Source organism: Tamandua tetradactyla, chromosome 26, assembly GCF_023851605.1.
Source record: "Tamandua tetradactyla isolate mTamTet1 chromosome 26, mTamTet1.pri, whole genome shotgun sequence".
NCBI classification, from domain to species: domain Eukaryota; kingdom Metazoa; phylum Chordata; class Mammalia; order Pilosa; family Myrmecophagidae; genus Tamandua; species Tamandua tetradactyla.
The window spans coordinates 11,667,766-11,689,062 of NC_135352.1; the positions used below are offsets into that span (position 1 = coordinate 11,667,766).

At 34.8% G+C, this 21,297-nt stretch overlaps 1 protein-coding gene and 1 non-coding gene across 2 annotated transcripts in view; one reads left to right on the forward strand and one right to left on the reverse strand.

Annotated features, from left to right (window-relative positions):
• Positions 1-21,297, reverse strand: part of NRG1 (neuregulin 1) — a 1,096,123-nt gene that overhangs the window by 1,003,958 nt on the left and 70,868 nt on the right. The gene's annotated exons all lie outside the window — the stretch shown is intronic.
• On the forward strand, positions 6,465-6,571 carry LOC143670078 (U6 spliceosomal RNA). The gene has a single exon (XR_013169259.1). It is a non-coding gene; the product is annotated as a U6 spliceosomal RNA (small nuclear RNA).

Sequence of the window (21,297 nt, forward strand, 5' to 3'; positions counted from 1 at the left end):
AATAGTTACCACCCACAACTGAGTGTGTCACATCTCCATGGATAATCAAAAAGCTCCCACCCAGCAACATTGAATGAGGATCAAAGTACATGGCTTTTCTTAGGTCCACAACAGATTCAAAGCAGTACAGCCTGTGTCCAGGTGTCCAGCACTGCACACATATGTTGAGGAGATCTCGGAGCCTCTGCCAGTATCACTAGTTAATCAATCATTGATTGAATATTACTGCAGAGCGATAATAAGATTGGATGGAAGCAGGAAAGGGGGAGGATATTACAAAGAAATGGAAAACCCAAATGAGACAGGGAGGCTTAAAATGAGAGCAGAGAGGAAACAATGCACTGATCTAAGACAAGACTTCTTCCTGCTCAATGAGGTCAGTCTTGGAGCAGCATCTGTGAATGGACACATTCACTGGTCTCTGTGATCATGAGCATGAGTAAACTTTTGCAAGAACATTCAGAAAATGTTGGACAAAACAGTATTTTGAATATGCAATCGCTATTTCAGCACGTATTGAAGTTTAACATTAAAGAAGAATCTACCAATTCTTAAGATTGATAATGCTGTTGTTTACAAGACTTCTCTTTTTTTTAAAGAAATCACCACTAATATCTAACTATCCTAGTAATCAAACCCTTTAGAAAATATTAACCTATGAGTATAACATCTTAATTATTTCTTTATGTGGGTCATATCATTAATTAAGCAAAAGCAGACCAGAATTAATTGTAAATGTCAGTGTCAATATTTTATCTTAGAAGACAAAGAGAAGAGAGAATATTAAGTCACTGTTGCCAAATATAATTTGTTCTCTATTTTAAATGATGATAAACCAACACACCACATAAATAGGGATTTGGGAAAAGGCTGGAGGAGGAGGAAATGTGAGAATTTCATGTAAGACCATCTTGAAAACAATCTAGCCAAAGACCAATGACCCATATAAGTGATTTTCTAGGTCTGCAGGGATATCTGTCTAAATGGGAAACCTGCATCTGCCAAAGCCCATCATTCTCGTTTAGGGAAACTCTCATTGTCTGGAAGGCTGACAGCAGGTCAGGCCAGCTCACACTTTGAAATGGGGTGTGGTGCCAAGCATAACATGCGGCAACTGACATGCCATTCCCCATCTGTATGAGTTCCCAGAATTTGAAGGGTGTCTTAGTTTGCCAGGGCTGCTGAACACATACCACAGACTGACTGGCTTAAGCAACAGGAATTTATTTCCTCACCATTTTGGAAGCTAGAAGTCCGAACTCAAGGTGTCAACAGGCTCACGTTTATTCTGAAGCCTCTAGTACTGGTAGTGGTTTACCAGTAATCCATAACTCAGTCTCTCCCTCCATCACATAGCCTGCTGCAGCCTTCTCATTGTGCCCGAATTTCCTCTGCTTCTAAGCACTCATGTCTGTTTGGCTTTATCCTCAAAATAGAATCTTCAAAATCCTGTTTACAAATGGATTCACATCTGCAGAATAGGGGGTTAGGATTTGAACATGTCTCCATGGAGGACGTGAGACAATCCCTAACAGGGCATAGCTGAGCGAAGATCTCTGGGGCTGAAGCTGGATGCATACTTTCAAGACACAGCATGTATCTGAATTTACCAATGCAATCAAATTTCAGTGAACGAAATATCATACAAGCCACAGTTTTTATGAAGAATAATGGAAGCAAGGGAACATGAAATAATTGGGTTGGCAAGGACGTAGCCCCATCACACAGCATTGGCTGTGAACATCCAACCAGTGGACTCAGGAGAACCCACTGAGCTCTTTCCTGGAGAGGAGGGAGAAATGGCTTGTGAGCTGAATGGCTCTCCAGCTGCCTCACCCAGCCCTTATCACCAAGAGTAGGGCACTGGTTTTACTTGTAGGAAAACTCTGAATGTTTTTAAAAGTGCTGGAGAGGGGGGAATTGTTTGTACTTCCAGTCTCTATGGTGAGAGGAAATGGAAAAAGAGGATGAGGAACTAAAATTGACTGAGCACCTACCATGTTTGAGCAGGATGACTTTATCATATTGACTCTTTACAGTAAGCCCATAACAGAGGTATAGTGGCCCTTGGCTAAGAGGAGGAAAGATTTGGAGAAATTAAATGGCTTGACCAATGTCACAGAGCTTATAAATATTTCAAGGGAATTCTAATTCAATTATTTCTAGTATCATTGTACTGAGTGCTAACACCTTCATTTCATTTAATGACATGATCGCATTGCAATGAAGAGCCTGAAAAGTTTCAAACTGCATTTTAAGTCAGATTGTCCTTAAATATTTTTATGCTTTTCTCCTACTGAAAAAAAATTGTTTATTCACCATATGTAAATTAACTAGGTTATGTTATTTGTCTAAGTATGTTTAAATTGCACTACTGACACAGGCTTAGTATTCACAATTTGAAAATTATTGAAAAATGTAGTTCAAAATATAGAGATTTCCTGTATGACTTCAAAATATTATTTATATTTTGTCTAATTACATCACTATGCATGTTTGTATATGAAACAATGTATATATAGTGCAGAGATTTTTGTTTTTGAAAAATTAGTATGTATGTGTATGATATAATTTTGTATTTTACTTTTTTCATTAAATGTTATATTATGGATTTTCTTGTGTCATTAAATAGTCCTTGAAAACACAATTTTAACAGCTTCATATATTTTACTGAATGATTAAATCCCAATTGTTTAACTGTCCCTTTTCTGTTGAACCTGTGAGCTCTTCCTGGTAATTTGGTCTAAGAATACTCAGTAAACATTCTTATATGTACATCTTTGATTTTATCTCATATATTCTTAGGAGAAAATTGTATATAAACATCTGCTAAGTAGCATGAATGAACACGTTAAAAATTTATGATCTATATTTCCAAACTGCGTTTCAGAAAGGTGTACTCAATGCATGAGGCCTCCTGTCCATATCTTTCCCAGTAGTTAGAAGAATCCATTGAAATTTGCCACATTGAAAAGTCCTCCTCTCAAAAGAGAAAAGTAATTTACATGGAGTAAAATAACCCACATTTTTTATCACCAGTTCTCAAATGTGAATTGGGCCTTAGGACAGCTCTATGTGATTTGTTTGAACATGCTCTTCATTCATTTCTCTGTTGAATATTTTTTCACTATATTGATACAATGACATTCTTTAAAATCACAAATATTAAGCTTTTGTCTTTGAGAATCTTTCCCCACTACAAGACTGTAAAAATAGTCTATATTTTCTTCTAATACTTTTATTATTCTTTCATTTGGATTTTTAATTCCTTTTACTTTATTTTGTAAGATTGGAATCTTACTTTATTTCTAGACAAATTGATAACAACTTATCTCAAGTCCATCTATTTACCAATCCATCTTTTCCCATTGGTTTCAAACACCACATTTATCAAACACAAATTCTTAAATAGAAATAGAAATAGAAATGTACGTATATACACAATACATGAGTGAGTATGTGTGTGAATGTGTATGAGAGACAGAGGGCGAGATCTTAAAACTTTCTTTAAACAATTTTCAAACAATTTCCAAGCAGTTTCAGCCAGTTTTTCAAGCAGTTGCTCAATATTTTTTAAAAGGTATTGCCTCTCCCTACACATTCAGTCTTCAGGCTAAACTTTAATATTTGCTTGCCATATTACTAAAAAAAAAAAAAACCTCACAGGGTTTTATTTAGAATGTCTTGCAAATATACATTAATTTGAGGGAAAAAGACATTGTTACCCTATAGTTCTTCCATTAAAAACACAGACACCTTTCCATTTATTCCATCTTTTTTATGGACTTTTGGTAAACATTTTGTTTCTCCACATATTTCTGTATACCTTATAATTTTAGTTGTACTATAAATGGATTCTGTACATTACATTTTCTGGTTGTTTATTGTTGACATATAAAAACTACTTTTCTACAATGCTCATATATCTGCTTAACTTATTTAACATCCTTAGTTTTCATTGTTTTCCATATTTTCCAAGTGGAAATCATAATATCTGCAAATAAAAAAAAATTGTCTCTTTCCATTTCTTCTCCTTTGTCGTTGGAAAGCCCGTCCAGAATAATGTTGAAGAATAGTAAAGATAATAGGCATAATTCTCACGGCCTTGGCTTTACTGGTAATATTTGTACAGTTTTACCATCATAAATGAAGCTTCCTTTAAGGTTCTAGAAAACATCTTTTATCAAGCTTAGGAAGTTTCCTCCTATCCCTAGCTGAATTCACCCCCCGATCCTAGAAATAAATAGGTTTATATTTTATCATGATGTGTTCTTTAATACACTGCTAGATTTTATTTGCTAAAATCTTATCTGGACTTTTGATTTCTGTATTTGTAAAATGAGAATTGTCAGCAGCTTTTATTATTATTGATTTTGCATTATTTGTTTGTCTGGGGGGAATTTTGCTTTGTTTGCTCATGCTGTCAGGTTTGGTGTCCAAAGTTGGTTAGCTTCTTATAATTATTTAGTTATTTAATATTTTAAAGCTCTCTAACAGTACAAATAATATAGAAATTATCTATTTTCTGGATGTTTAATAAAGCTTACCCTTAAAGTATTGTTAGAACTGACTTATGGTCTTCCGTGAATTTCTTTCCCACCTCTTTTCTACAATGATTAGTTTACTCTGTGTGTGTTTATGTGTATTTGTGTTTAGGCTTTTCTTGCATTAATTTTGAAAATCAAACTTCATTGCAATTCATTTATTTTATCTAGACATTTAAATTTGTTACTAGTATGTTATCCAAATTGGTTTCTTAGCTTTTTATTCTCAACTTTATTTGTACTTTCGTCTCCTTTTTAATCAAGCATTTTATTTTCTCTGTTTTATCCTTAATGTAATGTGTGGGAAATACTGTCTAGATTTAATTCATTTCATTAAGTCCATTTTTGTTGTTGCTTTCCCCATTAAGTGTGCTACTCTCATTATTGGTTCTTTCATTTGACTATATTTGAATTTAATGTACTTTATTTTTTGCATGGGCAGGCACTGGGAGTCGAACCCAGGTCTCCAGCATGACAGGCAAGAACTCTGCCACTGAGCCACTATGGCCCGCCCTGTACTTACTTTTTAAATCATTTTAAGAGCACTAGTTCACAAAAAATGTTGCAGTCATTCAACAAAAGCAAGTAAGACCTACATGAGAAATGTATAATACATGCAATACTTTTCAAAGGTAGAAAATAATACATTCATTTTTAAAATGATCTTCATGTGAAGCAACATAAATGAGAAAAGGTTTTTTTATGTTAAAATCTCTTTGTCTCCAATTCCCAACTTCTACCCCAATATCTACTTATGTTAATATTGTTATTTCTATCACCTAAAATAGATTACTGAAAGAGAGCAAACTGCCCCAACATCATTTGTCAAATACACATGTAAATAGACACACAAACACATGAATAAGTATGTACCTCAAATTAAACTTTTACCATTTTATCAAGTTGGGTTTTTTTTATTTAGAACTTTGTGACCTCAAAACTAAAAGTCCCTGGACTAATTGATTCCTACAATCTCTTCCAACTTTATGAGTCTAAAGTAGAAATTAGAGAAAAAAAAATTTTCAAAAAATGCCAACACATTTTCTGAGACTTTGAAATAGCCTACCAGGTTTTGAAATAACCCATGTCTCAGGACCCTAGAGTTTTATGAAATCAGGATCATAAATAAAAACCACTCAGTGGGATTTGTGGAAAAAATTAATACAGAATAGTACATTGGCATTTACCTTTCCCTTTTGTAACAATTTTATAAGCAAGCCTAAAGTCCATGACTTGCAACAGTTTGCAATTTTTATGAGGTATAAATTTGAATTGTGTGAGTTATGAAATTAGCATGTGACAGTGAATCCCTTAACTAGTGATAATAACTATTTAAGTTATTTTCACACACGGATGAGCTCTTTGTTTTTTCTACTTGTTATCATGTTCATATACTACTGCAGAGACGTTCCCCAAATTTATTAATACCTGCAACATAAGTAAAAACAGAGCATGATGTGATAATTTTAAAAATCTAATGCTTTTATGTAGAAAATAGCAATGCTAATTACTTTTGCTATATACTCTTTAAGGATCTAGAAGGTTAACGTTTTGGTTATACTTTGCTGTATTTTATTAAAGGAAAATATATGATGAAATTATAGCATTCATTTGAAGAATTGAGACAGGGTATCAGGATCTGTCCATTGTATATACTTGTGGTTCATTCTATTCTTCATTTCATACTTAGGTTTCGTTTAGTTTTCATCGAACGGTTTTATACTGGGAGAGCAGAGAATTTGTTTTTTAAAGACCCTTGTTTTCTCATCACAAAATGTTAAAAAAAAAATAGAGGATATGAAAACATCTGAGAAGAGAAATAACTTCAAGAGACTCATATTTGGAAGCTATCTACAAAATCAAAATAAGCTAAATGAATGCAACCTTATTGATGAACTAATGATCTCAAAAAATCTTGAAGTGCTCACTTTGACAGCACATATACTAAAATTGGAATGTTACAGAGAAGATTAGCATGGCCCCTGCACAAGGATGACATGGAAATTCGTGAAACATTCCATTTAAAAAAAAAAAATCTTGAAACTTGCATGCACCCCTCCTATTTTGGCAGTTACGTTTTCATTATTTCTTTATGTGACGATCTCCCACTAGACAGTAAACCCCTTGAATGCAGGGAACTTAGTTTTTCAATTTTATATCTCTAGCACCTGGCATACAGGGGATATTCAGCACCTGCTTTAGAAATAAATGTGACCACACATCACTTATATGGTAAGACATTTTCTAGAAGCATCTCTGTGATAGAAATCCATTCCAACTGTAGTAACTGCATAAAACCAATACCATTGCACAAAGTCCAAAGGCAAACATTTTAAGCTTGTAAAAATTCTTTTAAAAAATAAACCTATTTGGCTGATGGTTGAAAAATAAAATTAGAATGAGCACACTCTTTTCTTTGGCTGCTCTGATTTCAATGAGTTGTCCATTTTCATTCCCTTTCTTTAATAGGAAGAGATTGTCTCTGGAATACAAGTAGCAAAAATAAAAGGAAAGATGAACATTTTATATTGAGACTGGCAGTCTGCATGCCAAGGCTGTTTGCTGTGCCTAGAGAAGTGCTGAGACCTTAAAACTTTGAAAAATTTGTTTATGAACTGAAATGCTGACCCAACTTATCTTTATCAGTTCAACTCAATGCATTGTGTGGGTGCAGGGTGCTGCTTTACTACCTTCGACGTTATGCCTGACTTTGAAGATAACATGGAAAATAATTTCTTATACTAGGAGCATTCTCAGACATTAGCTAGGAACATATGCAAAGACCAGTTCTTAGTATCAGGGGAAAACCAGAAGTTTATCATACAAATGGCTTAGCAAATGCAATCCTCCAATGCCACTACTATGTCAATCCCTCCAAATTTTGAACTGCTTTATACCTGGGCAGTCTCCTACTGCAAGACTAGCAAACTGCAAACCATGGGCCAAGTGTGGCCCTCATTTATTTTGCATGCTCTATGAGCAAAGAGTGTGTTGTACAATTGTTGATCGAAAAAATCAAAAGAAGAATAATTATTTCGTGACAGGTGACTATTACATGAAATTCAGATCTCAATGCCCATAAATAGAGTTTTATTGGAACATAGCCACATTCATTTATGTACATCTATGGCTGTTTTTGTACTAAAACTGCACAGGTAGGTAATTGTAGCACAGATCTTGTCTTGTAAAGCCTAAAATATTTACTATTAGCCCTTTACAGAAAATTTTGCTCACCCTTGATCTAGACCATTCCAATTGACAAGACTTTTGATATGCACTTCATTTGAAATAGGAGTATTATGCCTATTCTACAGGGGAAAAAATGGAAATGAAATTTCCAAGGTCATACAGTCAGTAGAAAGCAGTATCATTTGCCTTCTTTCATTCTGTCAAAGAGCTTCTCTACAAAGAAATGGTATAATCGTCAGTAACGTTAATTAGAACTTAATTTGTAGAAATCCTGGGATCATTTCATTTCTTAATATCGTAATCAAAAAGTACTTAAAACCAGGCACATAGGACATAGGAGTATTTTTGAATGGATGGGCCAAGGATCAAGCTCTTAGGAAGCATTTTCTGCCTAACAATATTAACAGACAGATTTACCATTCAAAATAGAAACTTAAATTTCTTCTTTTTGCTCCTCAGATAACTTCAATGCAGTGAATGGGAATTCTGAACACATTACCTTATTTTCTCTGGATTCTTAATATCCCTTATGCAGATATAGCAGATCATTCTGACAAGGTCAAACTCTTCTGAAATTGAGTTACTAAAGCAATTTTGTATATCCTCTCTGAACATGCCTTTGGTCCTGGCTTGAAGATACTATTTCAGGGGAAAAAATAGAGTTTCATCTCTTCCACTGGATTTTTCTCTCCACATTTTGCACCTGAGTAGCAATAGAATTTATCCATTAAACCTTCATATCTTAATATAAACCATTAGCAATTTGTCCTTACTAAGTGCTTTATAAATATATGAAGTAGATAAAGTTGAGCTAAGAATAATGATCAAGCAAATACTGATCTGAAATTCATGAAGGATGAGATTTAGCCCTTTCTTGACCAATAGCTATTTGACTTTGGAAAGTCCTTGAGCCTTTCTGGGCCTCAGTTTCCTCACCTCATAGGACAAGAGTAGTAACGGGACCTCCAGGGGCTGTTCAGGTTTAAAATCATCTCCACTTCTGGATATTTGTTGATTGCTTATTTATACAAGTAGATTTTGGTTTCCTCATTTCTTTTTTTTTTTTTGGCATGGGCAGGCATCGAGAATTGAACCCAGGTCCTTGGCATGGCAGGCAAGAACTCTGCCTGCTGAGCCACAGTGGCCTGCCCTTCTCATCTCTAAAACAGAGATAATATCTACCACATGCATGGCAAATTAGAGTGAGAAATACATTTATAGTATTTGGCACATACTGTTCCAAAAATGATAACAACAGAGGACTATATGTTTGCAGATAGTTTCACTGATGATAAACTGGACACAAACTGTTAAAAAGGGCTGAAAATCACGAAGAACCACACAAAAAGTGGAAATGGTGCTTCTTGTGTCTTAAAGCTGCACAGATTCATTACAGGAGTCCTCTTAAAGCACAAGGCTATTCTCACCCTGCTAACATGATATGGAAAAGATGTGAGCCCTGTCTAGCTTTCCTCTGTCCTCTTAACCTATCGTTCATTAATACAGTCCATGGCGGTGAACTGTGGTCCTTCAAAACTCAATAAAATGACACAGGCATTCTCTATCTATGGTCACTTTTCATAGTGAAATATCCCAACAAGCAATCTTTCTCAATAGCTTCAAATATAAAATGCCTCTTTATATTGCATCTTATTTTATAAACTCAGGATGTTTCTAAGCAGTTTCACTGAAATGAGTTCTTCCTCAAGAGACCAATATGTATAATCTCAAAGGTCATCAGTATAAAATTGCTCAATCATTGAGTTTGCATTTAAACTGATCAATCACCCCTCAGAGAGGGCTTAGCACCATCACATTAACCTTTCAAAAGTTAACATTTCTTAACCAAGTATAAAAAAAGAAATGGGGATATATGGCAGAGGCACCAAGAGCTCCTTGGTTTTTGTCTAATCTCTTTCCATTAGGTTGTGTCATCAATGGCTTAGATCTTTTACTTTGTGTGTTCAGTTATTTGTCTGAATGTACGATCAACAACACAAACCTCAGTAGTGCTCTAAGATTCAGCACTTAAGTCTACAATTAAATGTGGTGCTTTCATCAGGATTTAAATACAAACATAATTCAATAAGGTCATGTCCTTAATAAAAGTGAACTAAGGTATAGAGAGCACTTGAGAATAATTAGGAGGTTTCTTAGACTCATCTATCCATTCATTCATGGTGGGTGTTTGCAAGCAATACCCCACTAAACCCTGGAGACTGTGCTTACCACGTAAGGATAGGGAACCAACCACATTAGCAGAGGGAAGTAAATCTAAGGAAAGAGATGTACCCAGGCCTATGGGAGTGGAGAGAAGAGGCATCTAAATTAGATCTAAATGCTCAGTGTTAAACAGCCAGGAGGAAAATAATTGCATGAAGGGAAAGGGGTGAAAAAGATATTACCAAGTAATGCAAAGGGACATGGGAAAGGAAATAGTTGAGGGGATTAAAACTAGTTAGTCAAGGTCTAAGGGTACAGTATTTTGGGGAAGTAGCCTCGTAAACCTTACATTTCCACCCAAAAGCTCTGGAAATACAGGTGGGGGATTTTAAGGAGGACAATGAATAATCAGATTTGAGTTAAGAAAGAGGGAACAAGAGAAGCCAGGAAAGCTACAGACTCAAATATGCAACTGATTACAATGAACTTCTGCATGGTCAAAATTCTACATTTAGGAGCCACCAGCATAGCAATCCTGACTGGCTGAAAGTTGGACTAATTTTGGGCACCACCATCTTTCTGTGGGGCTATCTCATCAACCAAAACAATGAAGACGTTTTAGAGTATAAAAGAAGAAATGGGTTGAAATAAATTTTTGAAATACTAATATAGTAAGCTCTCTGTAGCCATTACAGCAGTTCCTCTGAATTCACCAATCTTCTGAAATGTGAAAGAAAAAGTTAGATGTGAATGTAGAAAGTCAGCATTTCTGTGTTGCATCATTAAATGAAAAAAGAAAAAAATCTGTTCTTCAGATAAGGCATATTGTGACAACTTACAGAAAATATCAATTCCTAGGTACATTATTAGAAGTATTTCAATATGGAAAGTACTTTTGGTAAACATACAAGTTGAAAATTTTAATCAATAAACAGAAAATTCAAAGTAAGGTCAACCTGCTACCTAACGTTGAATACTTGGAGTGATTTAGGACATGGATTATTTTTACCACCTAATAACAGGGTTAGTAGTAATTAAGGATATGGTAAGAAAACTTGTTATGAAGCTACATAATTTCCAGTCAAAACACGTATTCTTTAGTTTCTTCTGACTTCACTGCATTGACGCTGGATGATTCACAATTAGGGCACTCTTTCTAATCAATACCTATGGCAGTTCATGTTTGTAGTCCCTTTTTTTTTTTTTTTTTTTTTTTGCTAATATGACTTGCATCCAATGATTTAACAAACCCTTGATTGTTTAAAAAGGGGGGGTGTTAAAACTATATACTTAAAAACTTAAAATAAACCTCACTTGTTCTTCATCAAAAAAGAGAAAGAAAAGAAAGAAGGAAAGAAAAAGTTGGAAAGGTCCAGGGGTAGATGACAAGGCAGGAACATAAGGAAGACGGACAATTTAGGAATCTACTGCAGCAATGTAGATAGAAAATAGTGAAAAAATGTACTAAGATTCCTGGTGGGAGGTGTAGTGATGCAAAAAAGTAAAATTAATAAGATTCAATGCTTTATCAGAGATAGAGACTGAGTGAGAATCTAGAACAACTCTTTGATTTATGACTTGGACCACTGCGTGGATTGTGGCGCTATTCATTCATCTGGGGGGAAGCACAGACAATGCACTAAAAATAACATATTTTCATTTGTGACATTTATTTATTACATATAAAGAATTTCACTTGCAGGAAATATTTTGAAATTGACTTTCCAAAAAGTTTGAAGAGCAAGGGTTTTAGAAAAACAGAAAAGATCAGGAGAGAGGAAATTGAGTCAAACATTTCACATATGCCCAAATGGAATAAAGAGCATCATGGGTTCTGGCAAAAACTGAAAAGATGAGAAGAAAATCCAATATTTGAGTGTCCTTGATTAGAACAAAATGAAAAAATGGTAAAGAAAGAAGTAATACCACTCTTGGGAAGACAGACATGCAATTTTCTCAGAGGGAGAGGGTCAAGGTAACAGGATGATTTAATAAGAGGTGATGCTACTCTCAAACATGAAAACATTTCTTAGGATAAAAGAGACCAAAGACGATACTTTCAAGAAATATTTTATAGAAACTCCCAACACATGAGTACATAAATGTGTTAGTTGAAAAGGGAAGGGTAGATCATTCAGAGATTATGTCTACACTTAGGTCTAAAGTCTTGCAATGAAAAAATATTAGGATGATTTTCCTTGTAAAAGCAGCAGCAAATGCTCACACTCAGCATTACATTAGAGCCAGTGCTTTTGGTGTAGTAAATAAGTTTGTAATTATGGGACTTTTTTTTTTAACTCCCATGCAAGTATGCAGAAACAAAGCCAGAACCCACTGTTCAAAGGGAAAAACATTGGCAAAGTTTCCTAAACAGAAGCCCCCACTTGCACCAAATCTGGTACGGATGGGTGCCAGACACCCACAGCAGGCACCAGACGGTGGAGCGCCTATCGCCTGTCTTACAGCCTGCTGTCTGGTTGCAATTTCTAGTCATATGTAATTTGGGGGAGCAGAGATAACCCCCTGGCTTCCCTCTATCAGCTCTGCATCCACAATGCCATACATCAAAATAAGTGGATTTGCCCACAAAGATTAGGCCCAAATATACTGTTTCTCTTACCCCATGAAGCATTCCTTTATCTCTTTGCAAAGTATTGTTAAAACAATAATTTCATTTATAAATTATCATGCAATCCCTTGCTAAACAAAGATTTCCTTTCATTTCTTGAATGAGAACCAAAAAACACTATTTTCATAACCTGTCTTCTTTAATCATTAAAAAAGGTTTGCAGGAGGTTATCAAATTAATCATTCACATATACACTCAACATTTATTCTCTGTACCTCCTATGCATCAGGAATTATGCCAGTCCTTAGGAATAAAAAAGATAAGCAGGCATGGTCTACAGCTACTATGGGCATCTAACACAGAATGACAGCTAAATCATTAAAATGCAAGTTGATGGATGTTATAATAGAGGGATGAACAAATTATTAAAAAAAAAACAGAAGGAAGAAACTAGAAATGCTGGTATTTTATCAAACACGTTTTGTTTTCAAAAGCCCTTTCTTCCATCACACGTACAAAGAAACAAAGGCATTTCAGATGGCCTTTCCATAGTACAATGTTTACTTCCTACAATTTACAGTTTGGCCCAGAACTTAGGAGAGGTCAAGCCTATACATACTAAAATCCTCTTTTTTCTACTAAATCATGCTAACAACAACAATAAAACTGAATTCGCAAAATAATCACAAACTCAGCGACTTACACACATATCATATGGTAAAATCTTTGCAGATAAATTTCCATTTCTTCATATTTTGACAAGTATCATGCATGACTTTTGTGCACCTGCAAATGCTCAGGCCCCAGATAAAGGGAGTGCCCTCTCCTTTACATTAACAAGTATTTTAAAGAAATCCCAACTTAACCTTAAAAAAGGGAACAAAATTTTGAAGCACTATAAATACAACCTCCTCAAAAAGTAATGGTGGCAAATATATACTTGCAAAGATCTGTATTCAGGAGTTCTAAAACACAGGAGATAACCAAGAAAACAACATTTTCTCTTACTCCTAATTTCAGGACTTATGTTTTACTACATCTCAAACTTGAGAACTTCTCTGGGATTCAGGCAGCTTCTAAATGAGAAAAGAAAATAAATGCAAATGCAATTTCAGACAAACAAAAAATGTGGAATTCGGCAATGGCCTGCTATTCCTAGTTTAATTTTCTAAGTGTTCACTCTTCCCTTAAAATAATCCTAGGAAGCAAATGTCCATTAGGTTAAAGAATGTAAACAATTCTTATTTTAAGATTCTAGAGATATTTTTACTGCTCTAACAGATAGAAAAACACCTAACGTGTTAACCAAACAAAAATATTAAAAGAAGAACAGATGTCTGAAACGTAGGTTGCGGTAGATAGGTATGTTTGCCTGAGTTGTCAGCTTTAGAAGGGAACACAGAAGAGTTAGAAAAGAAACGATCGTTTACCAGTCAATCAGGAGAGATGACTGGACCCACGTCATCAATGCATGAGGCAAATATCACAGAAAGATCATTCGCATACATGTTCATCTCCATAGGGCAACCGTGCATTAGTCAAGAGAATTAGACACCAGTGATTGAAATATCCAACCTACAATAAACACAAATACTCTCTCCCACTTGCCATGCGGAAGACCCAGATTCGATTCCCTGCCCCCGCACTTCCCAAACAAGCAAACAAACAAAGAACCAAATTAAACAACAACTCAACAAATGTTGCGACCATAAGGGGATATTCAATGTGGAAAAAGAATGAAATGTGACTCCCACCATGCAGCATACAAAAGGGAAAAAAAAAAAAAGATACTCTCAACAATCACATGTAAGAAAATCTAAAAAAAAAACTCACTGAAAAATACCATTCTTCATTCGAGATGTTTTTACTTTTGCTATTCTCATGGACTCTTTCTTGACCAATACTAACTATGCAAGCGTACTCTGAATGAATCTCTCCTTCACAGGAACGATTTCTCTGCTTGAAATTTTATGGCTCTCTATACAAAGGATTCTAGTTTTATATTTCTTAGGTTTATCTGTGCACTGACATTATTTGTGAGTATCAAGAGATAAAAACAATCAAACAAATGTGTATAAAGACTTTATCCCAGAAAAAGGAGAGTGGGGGATGAAGTCCAAATCCTGTGGCAAACATTTTGGACTGACTTGGGAGTGTACAGCATTTGTAGGAGTGAGTGTTTTCTGTAAAGCATGAAGAAGCTTAGGCCTCTAACTGCTCTGGGTGGCTATGAGTGTATTAAAGGATTAGTGTAAGCAGCACGCCTTACACGAAAGAAACTACCTTCCACACATCGCGTATAAACCACCCACTGTAGCCGCACACACTATTTAAAGCAGGGCCTAAGGAAACACAGAGGACGTAGCATTTTCATCCATAATATATGAATTGTTCTTTCCATACTAAATGATAAAAGAAAGCAAATGCAAACATAACTTAAGACAAGAAATTTAGAACTAGCAGTTATCTTTTATACCCAGTTTAATTTCCTGAGTGTTTTACTCCTCACTTAAAATGATTCTGTGCAGCAAATAACACTAGATTAAAGAATGTAAACAAGCTCGCTTTTAAGGCACTGGATATATTTTTATTTCCCTGATTGATAGGAAAAGATCTGTGTTAGGCAAACTAGAATATAAAAAGAACTCACTTCTAAAACCATGTGCACACGGAAGCACAAAGACTCAAAGAAGCATTAAACACAGAATTCACAAAATTAAGCACAGTAACCATAGCAATCTGTTTCCAGAGTGGTAATTCCCAATCACAGCTTTTCAACAATTTGGGGCATCCCCAGCTATCTCAAGAAATGCTATAAAAATGTCATCATCAACAACATTCAAAATGTCACTTGATTTTTCATGACGCGATTTACAACACTTCGGAAGGGAGCATTTAAAAATGACAAAAGGGCATCATTAAAAGTCAAATTAACTGTTCCAAATTTTCAAAGATCATCAGTCACTTTTTTCAGAGGAATAACTATAAAGCTGTGAGTTGTTTTCAAATACCATTGGGTGACAATAGTTTCTCTTATGGAATTTGAACTCAATGGCTCTTCCCACTCTGTAAAACTGGAGAAGCAACAACCCGAAGTAGTAGATATTGACCTTCAGCGTTCTTCCTACACATTCTCCTACTCCAAACTTTCTCTCCCCTTCCAAGTCCCCATGTTAACCCAATCCCACCTCTTTCCCACCATCAACATTTATTTTTCTCTGCTCCTGTCCTTTAGAAAACTTAGAATGACAGAAGAGAAAGAAAAGTAGAGAAAATGAAGTTGTGAATTGCATTGCCAGTTCAGTCACAAGCTAGCAACAGTAACTTGAGCAAGTAATTTAATTGCTCGAAGCTTTAGTCTATTTAATCCTCAAAATAAAGAAATCAAACTAAACGTATCAGTTCTAAAATTCCCTCTATATGTAAGTGTATTGCGTTGATATAAGATTGTCACCTGATAGCCTTATTGCTTGATGAAAGTGGTCACTTTCCAAGCCTTTACTCTAAAGATAATGCATTTTTAAAATTTTAATAATGGTTAGACATTATTCATCTAAATATTTCAATGAAATTCTCTAAACTTATATGAAAGTATATAGAGAAGTCTAGAACTAAGAGACACTGGATAGTTATATTAATAATGGGTAATATTTGTTAAGGTCTGCTTGATCTAATAATGAATTTTTAAGTGGAGGCAAACTTTGCAATAAAAATCTTATCCGTATATCTTCCTTCTCTGCAAAGGAATGCTCAAAAGATACTGAGGCAATGTGAAAGGGTAATTTTGAGATTCTAAGAACTAAGATCATTGCTATTAAGGACATAATTTTTTAACATCTAGTAACAGAAAAATCAAACTGCACTTCTGAGGTAATAGGACTATATTTTGTTTCTATCGTTTGAGAAACATGAAAGAAAGGGAAATTAGAGCAATGTAGAATTGCATATATATGATGTCTGACCATGTCTTGGCTAGCATTTTGCATGCAAAAGAAAAAAAATTACTATGAATTAAACAAAATATAAAAAAAAAACAACAACTTAAAAAGTAAAGCCACGGGGACTGGTGGGTGGTTCTCTAAAGTAGCTCTGTAATAGTGGTATATATGTCCCTGAGGATAATCTCTCTGGAATCTACAGACTCAGTACAAACTCTCCCTCTGACTCTGTATGCATTTGGTATTGTGAAATTATCTGTCCTACTGCGAAAATTCAAAACTATTTAGTGCAGATATCATCTATGCTGCTGCCATCAGGTCACTGAATAGTTGGGAAACTTGCAGTAGCTCAGGTAAAATAAATGACACATAATTTCTGAGAAAATTCAAATCGCTGTCTTAAAACTGTATCTTTTATTTAAAAATCTCAATATCCATGATATAAAATAACAAAGATATGAGCTAAAACTTCCCTATCCTTTGAAATCTAGGAAAGGTGACCTGTAATCTTCATTCCCGTGCCTTAGAGTAGCTCAAATACCACTCCAAGATTTTAAAACATTGCAAAATCTAAAGAGCTATGTGTGCATGGTCATTTCTTCCTCTGAGGTTCAGCTTCCATGAGTGCTCCTGCTATTTTACAACATGTTAACTTAGCATTTTGAAGCTGTTATGGACCCCAGAAAAGATCATGTTCTTAAAGCTATTTCATTCCTGTGGATGCAGAACTACTGTGGGTGGGTCCATTTGATCAGGTTATTTCAGTTGAGGTATGCCCTAGGTGGATCTTAATTCTCTTACTGGAGTCCTTTATAAGACGCTGAGAGAGAAGGACTCAGAGAAGTTGAGAGACAAGGACACAAGCTCAGAGAGAAAGCCATTGAACCAAGAAGCTGGAAGCAATGAAACCCAGAAGAAAAGGGAGAGACCAGCAAACACAATGCCTTTGGCAGAGGGATTGCCAGATCTCTTGTTGATGGCTTGATTTGGACATTTTCACGACCTTAGAACTGTAAGCTTGTGAGTTAATAAGTCCCCCTTGTAAAAGCCACCCCCTTTCTGGTACATTGCATTTCAGCCACTTAAGCAAACTAAAGCAATCTTCTCTATTCCAGAGAGAGAAAAACAAATCCTCACAGAGATAACACTCTTGAGTAGAGAAGACTTCATTGAAGATTCAGGGGAAGAGGAAAGATGGACTTACATGGCAGTAATACAATTTCAAATGGAATAGTGTATATCCAAGATCTTAAAATATCTTTGGGTCCCCTAAGTCCACGAGAATTTCAAACCTCCTTATCCTCAGCCTCACATCACCTTTCCAGTTACTTTCATTCCTTTTCCTTCTGTGATCCTTTTCATGCACACACCCACACGTATCATCCCCTTTCTTCCTTATTCTAAAACGCCTCGGTTCTAAAAATAAACAGCTTAACCTGTTGCATGGCCTACTATCCTCAGAGTCTTTCACTTTTAATCCCAAATGGCTTTGCAGGTTTTGTTTCGCTTTATTTTTCCCCCAAATACAATTCCTTCCCTAAAAGCAATTATGGTGCCAGTTGGTTACGATAATGATTATTTTTTTTTACACCTTGATAAAAAAAGAGTTTAACTCAAAACCAAAACGTTAACAAGTAAGAAATTGTACTATGAAGAACAAATTTAAATAGAAGACACTTTCATTATTTCCTGGATTGAATTATTAAAATAGTTTCAGAGAATAAATAAGCTTGTCAATACCCACCTCTGCTGAGAAGCTGTTCTGTACTTTTACAAAGAATTTTATAACTCTAAAGAGGTACAAATTCAGTTCAATTCAGTGAACCCTTAATTGAATAGCCAGACTTCCTCTTAACCTAAATATGAATCATTAATTAGACTGATTCATTTTTTTTAGCACTTGTCAATCTCTGGTGTAGATGTGTATAATTATCGATTACCATGATTTCTTTCTTCGTGGTATCTCTTTTTAAATACTATACTTTAGCAACTTTATCTGCTTCCTTTTCCCTTTTCAGTTCTCAAGTAGACCAGAGTTTTAATGTACACTTTTGTCCAAATTTCCCCACCTTCTTTCTATATTTAATATTACACATTTTACAGGACTTTATGCTGTAATTTTATCCTAATGATACAAAAAATACTTACACTTCAAGACTTCTTATCATGATTCTAATTCTAAAATGCATGCATTAAATGAATGTTCTTATTTATTCCTTACCTATTCATTTTCACACAAGTAAAATAGGTACATCTTTTGTTGTTGTTTTGGCCATAAGTGAAATGTCATATGTTAAATGACAATGCTGAGCCAAAACGTTTTTAAAAGTAATTTTTATTTCACATATTAAATGTTTGAAAGGATCTTTGAAAAATGGACCCAGTAGGTGTTTAAGGGGAAAAAAATACCACAAGGTTACCAAGGTTATAATTAGTCTGTTCATAGCAGAACCAGAGGTTTCCTCATTTGCTTATCACATTTGCAAGAATCCATCAAATATGTGCAGAGGTGTGTTTTGCAAAATTCAAAAAATGAGTGTTTCCTTTAGGGGGTTAAAACTTAGAAGAAAGAGTTCACTGCTTCCTTAATTGGGAGGCTAGTGCTAGGTAAGGGGATGGTAGATGAAAGACAGACAGACAGACGGATAAAGACAACATCTCAGCATGCAAAGGGCTTGCTACTTCTTAACTGCGGTACATGACATACTTAGTGACGATGGCAGGGCAAGACTTACTTCTCACACAGAACTCAAGCATTATATGATCACACAGTGGCAAAACAATCTATGAATGTAGAAATTTATTGAACATGGGAAAAAGACAACAGCCATCAGCAGAATATGAAGGAAAGAAAGGGGAAAGTAATAAATAAAGTCACAGTTGGGACTTCAGCCAGGGTCACCAGTACAAAAAGAAAAAAGAAGAAAATCAACAAAGGAAATGTCAGTTTTCATTTTCTATTATGACTGTGACAGTAGAAGAGAGGATCTTCCACTTCTCCTGGATAGCAAAAAAAAAAAAAAAGCAATGTGACAAAAAGAAAATTTAAGATTCATTTTCAGCACATGTGCAAAGGACATAATCTGCACATTTCAAAAACCTATATAGGTTCCCCAAAGCAACCGAGATTAGGCAGAAATCTTAGGTGAAATTATTGCAAGGAAAGTCAGAAAATAGTGAGATGGTTTTGCATGCCAGATTTCAGGAAAAAAATCAGCAAAAGTAATTCCTTGATATACAGGATGCCGACAAGCTAAACCTATATTTTCTGCATGCTAAACTGTTGTTTCAATAGAGCAGAGATCTGACAGATGCTAGAAGAGAGAAAGAGGCAATACAGTGAAGAGTGAGGATGAAGAGCGTACCAGACAGCTCTCAAAAAACAAGAAAAGAGGAAAGCATTCACATTTATCACTGTTCTTAGTAGATAAATGATGCACTCTAAAGAAAAAGAAATCTAAGCATGTAATATAAAGGCATAACTACAAAGATAACCACTAGAATATCTACAAAACCGTCCTAAATATCAGAAAAGTATATACAGAAAACAAATCAGTTGACACAGACAACATAACAAAAGACAACGAAAATAAAGCAAACATGAACCCCAAAATTGACAAATGAGCATATAGCATAAATCAGGACGAATTTCTCTACTATGTCCTATCATAAAGGTTAACTTACTTGTTAAAAGATTTTAAGATTGACTCAGGAAGTAACAACATAAACTCTATGATGTTTTAAAAAACACTTAAAACAAAGGATTCACAAACATTAAAATTACAAAAATAGGGCGGGCCGCGGTGGCTCAGCGGGCAAAGTGCTTGCCTGCTATGCCGGAGGACCTCGGTTCGATTCCCGGCCCCAGCCCATGTAACAAAAACGGAGAAACAGAATACAATAAAACAAGAAAATGTTTAAAAATGTTTCCCTTTCTTCCTTCCTTCCTTCCTTCTATCCTTCCTTCCTTCTCTCTGTCTTTCCTTTAAAAAAAAAAAAAAAAAAAAAAAAAAATTACAAAAATAGGCAAAGGTATACTGGCCAAAAGAAAATAAAAATAGTTAGTCTTGATCTTCATATCCAACAAGGTACAAATCAGGTCCAAAACGATGCCAAAAAACAACGCTGTATAATGCCTTTTAAAGTATGCAATTCACAATAGAGATTTAACAGTTATGAAAGTTTATGGCATAGCACAGAATTCATAAAGCTGAAATTACAGGAAGTAAGAAGCAGAAAACTCACTAGTTCAAGGACAAAATGTGAGAACAAAGATAAGCAAGTACACAGGAGACTTAAAATAGCAAACTTTCTTTATTATATACATTGATATATATAGCAAACACTTTTCCTCAGAAACAAAAATTGTACCTCTTGTCAGCTATCCATGGGATATTTATGAAAGCAGATAATATGTCAGACTACAATAAAAGTCTCAAAAATTCAAATTCTAGAAATAACATAGAAAACATAATACACTAAACCTAAAAATTAATAAAACTGGAAAATAATTTTTAAAACCAATATTTTCTAGAAAAATAATATGAATGAAAATAGCACATATTGTAATGCATGCAATATAGCTAAAATGCTGCTTAAAGGAAAATTCTTACTATACGATATTTATATTAATAAAAAATAAGCATTAAGATAAGTTAATTGAGCAGCTGGATCAAATTTGTAAAAAGAAACTAAATCAATGGGATAAAAGAAGAGGATAATTAGTAGATACAAAGAACTAGAAAAAAAGAGTAGAATTAATAAATTAAGTCTGTTCTTTGAGGAAAATCATTCAGTGTGTAAAGCACTGCTAACCTAATGAAAGTAATAATGAACAAAGCAGAAATACATAAAATACAAGTTAATAAGGATAAAATAACCTTTAAAACAGAAA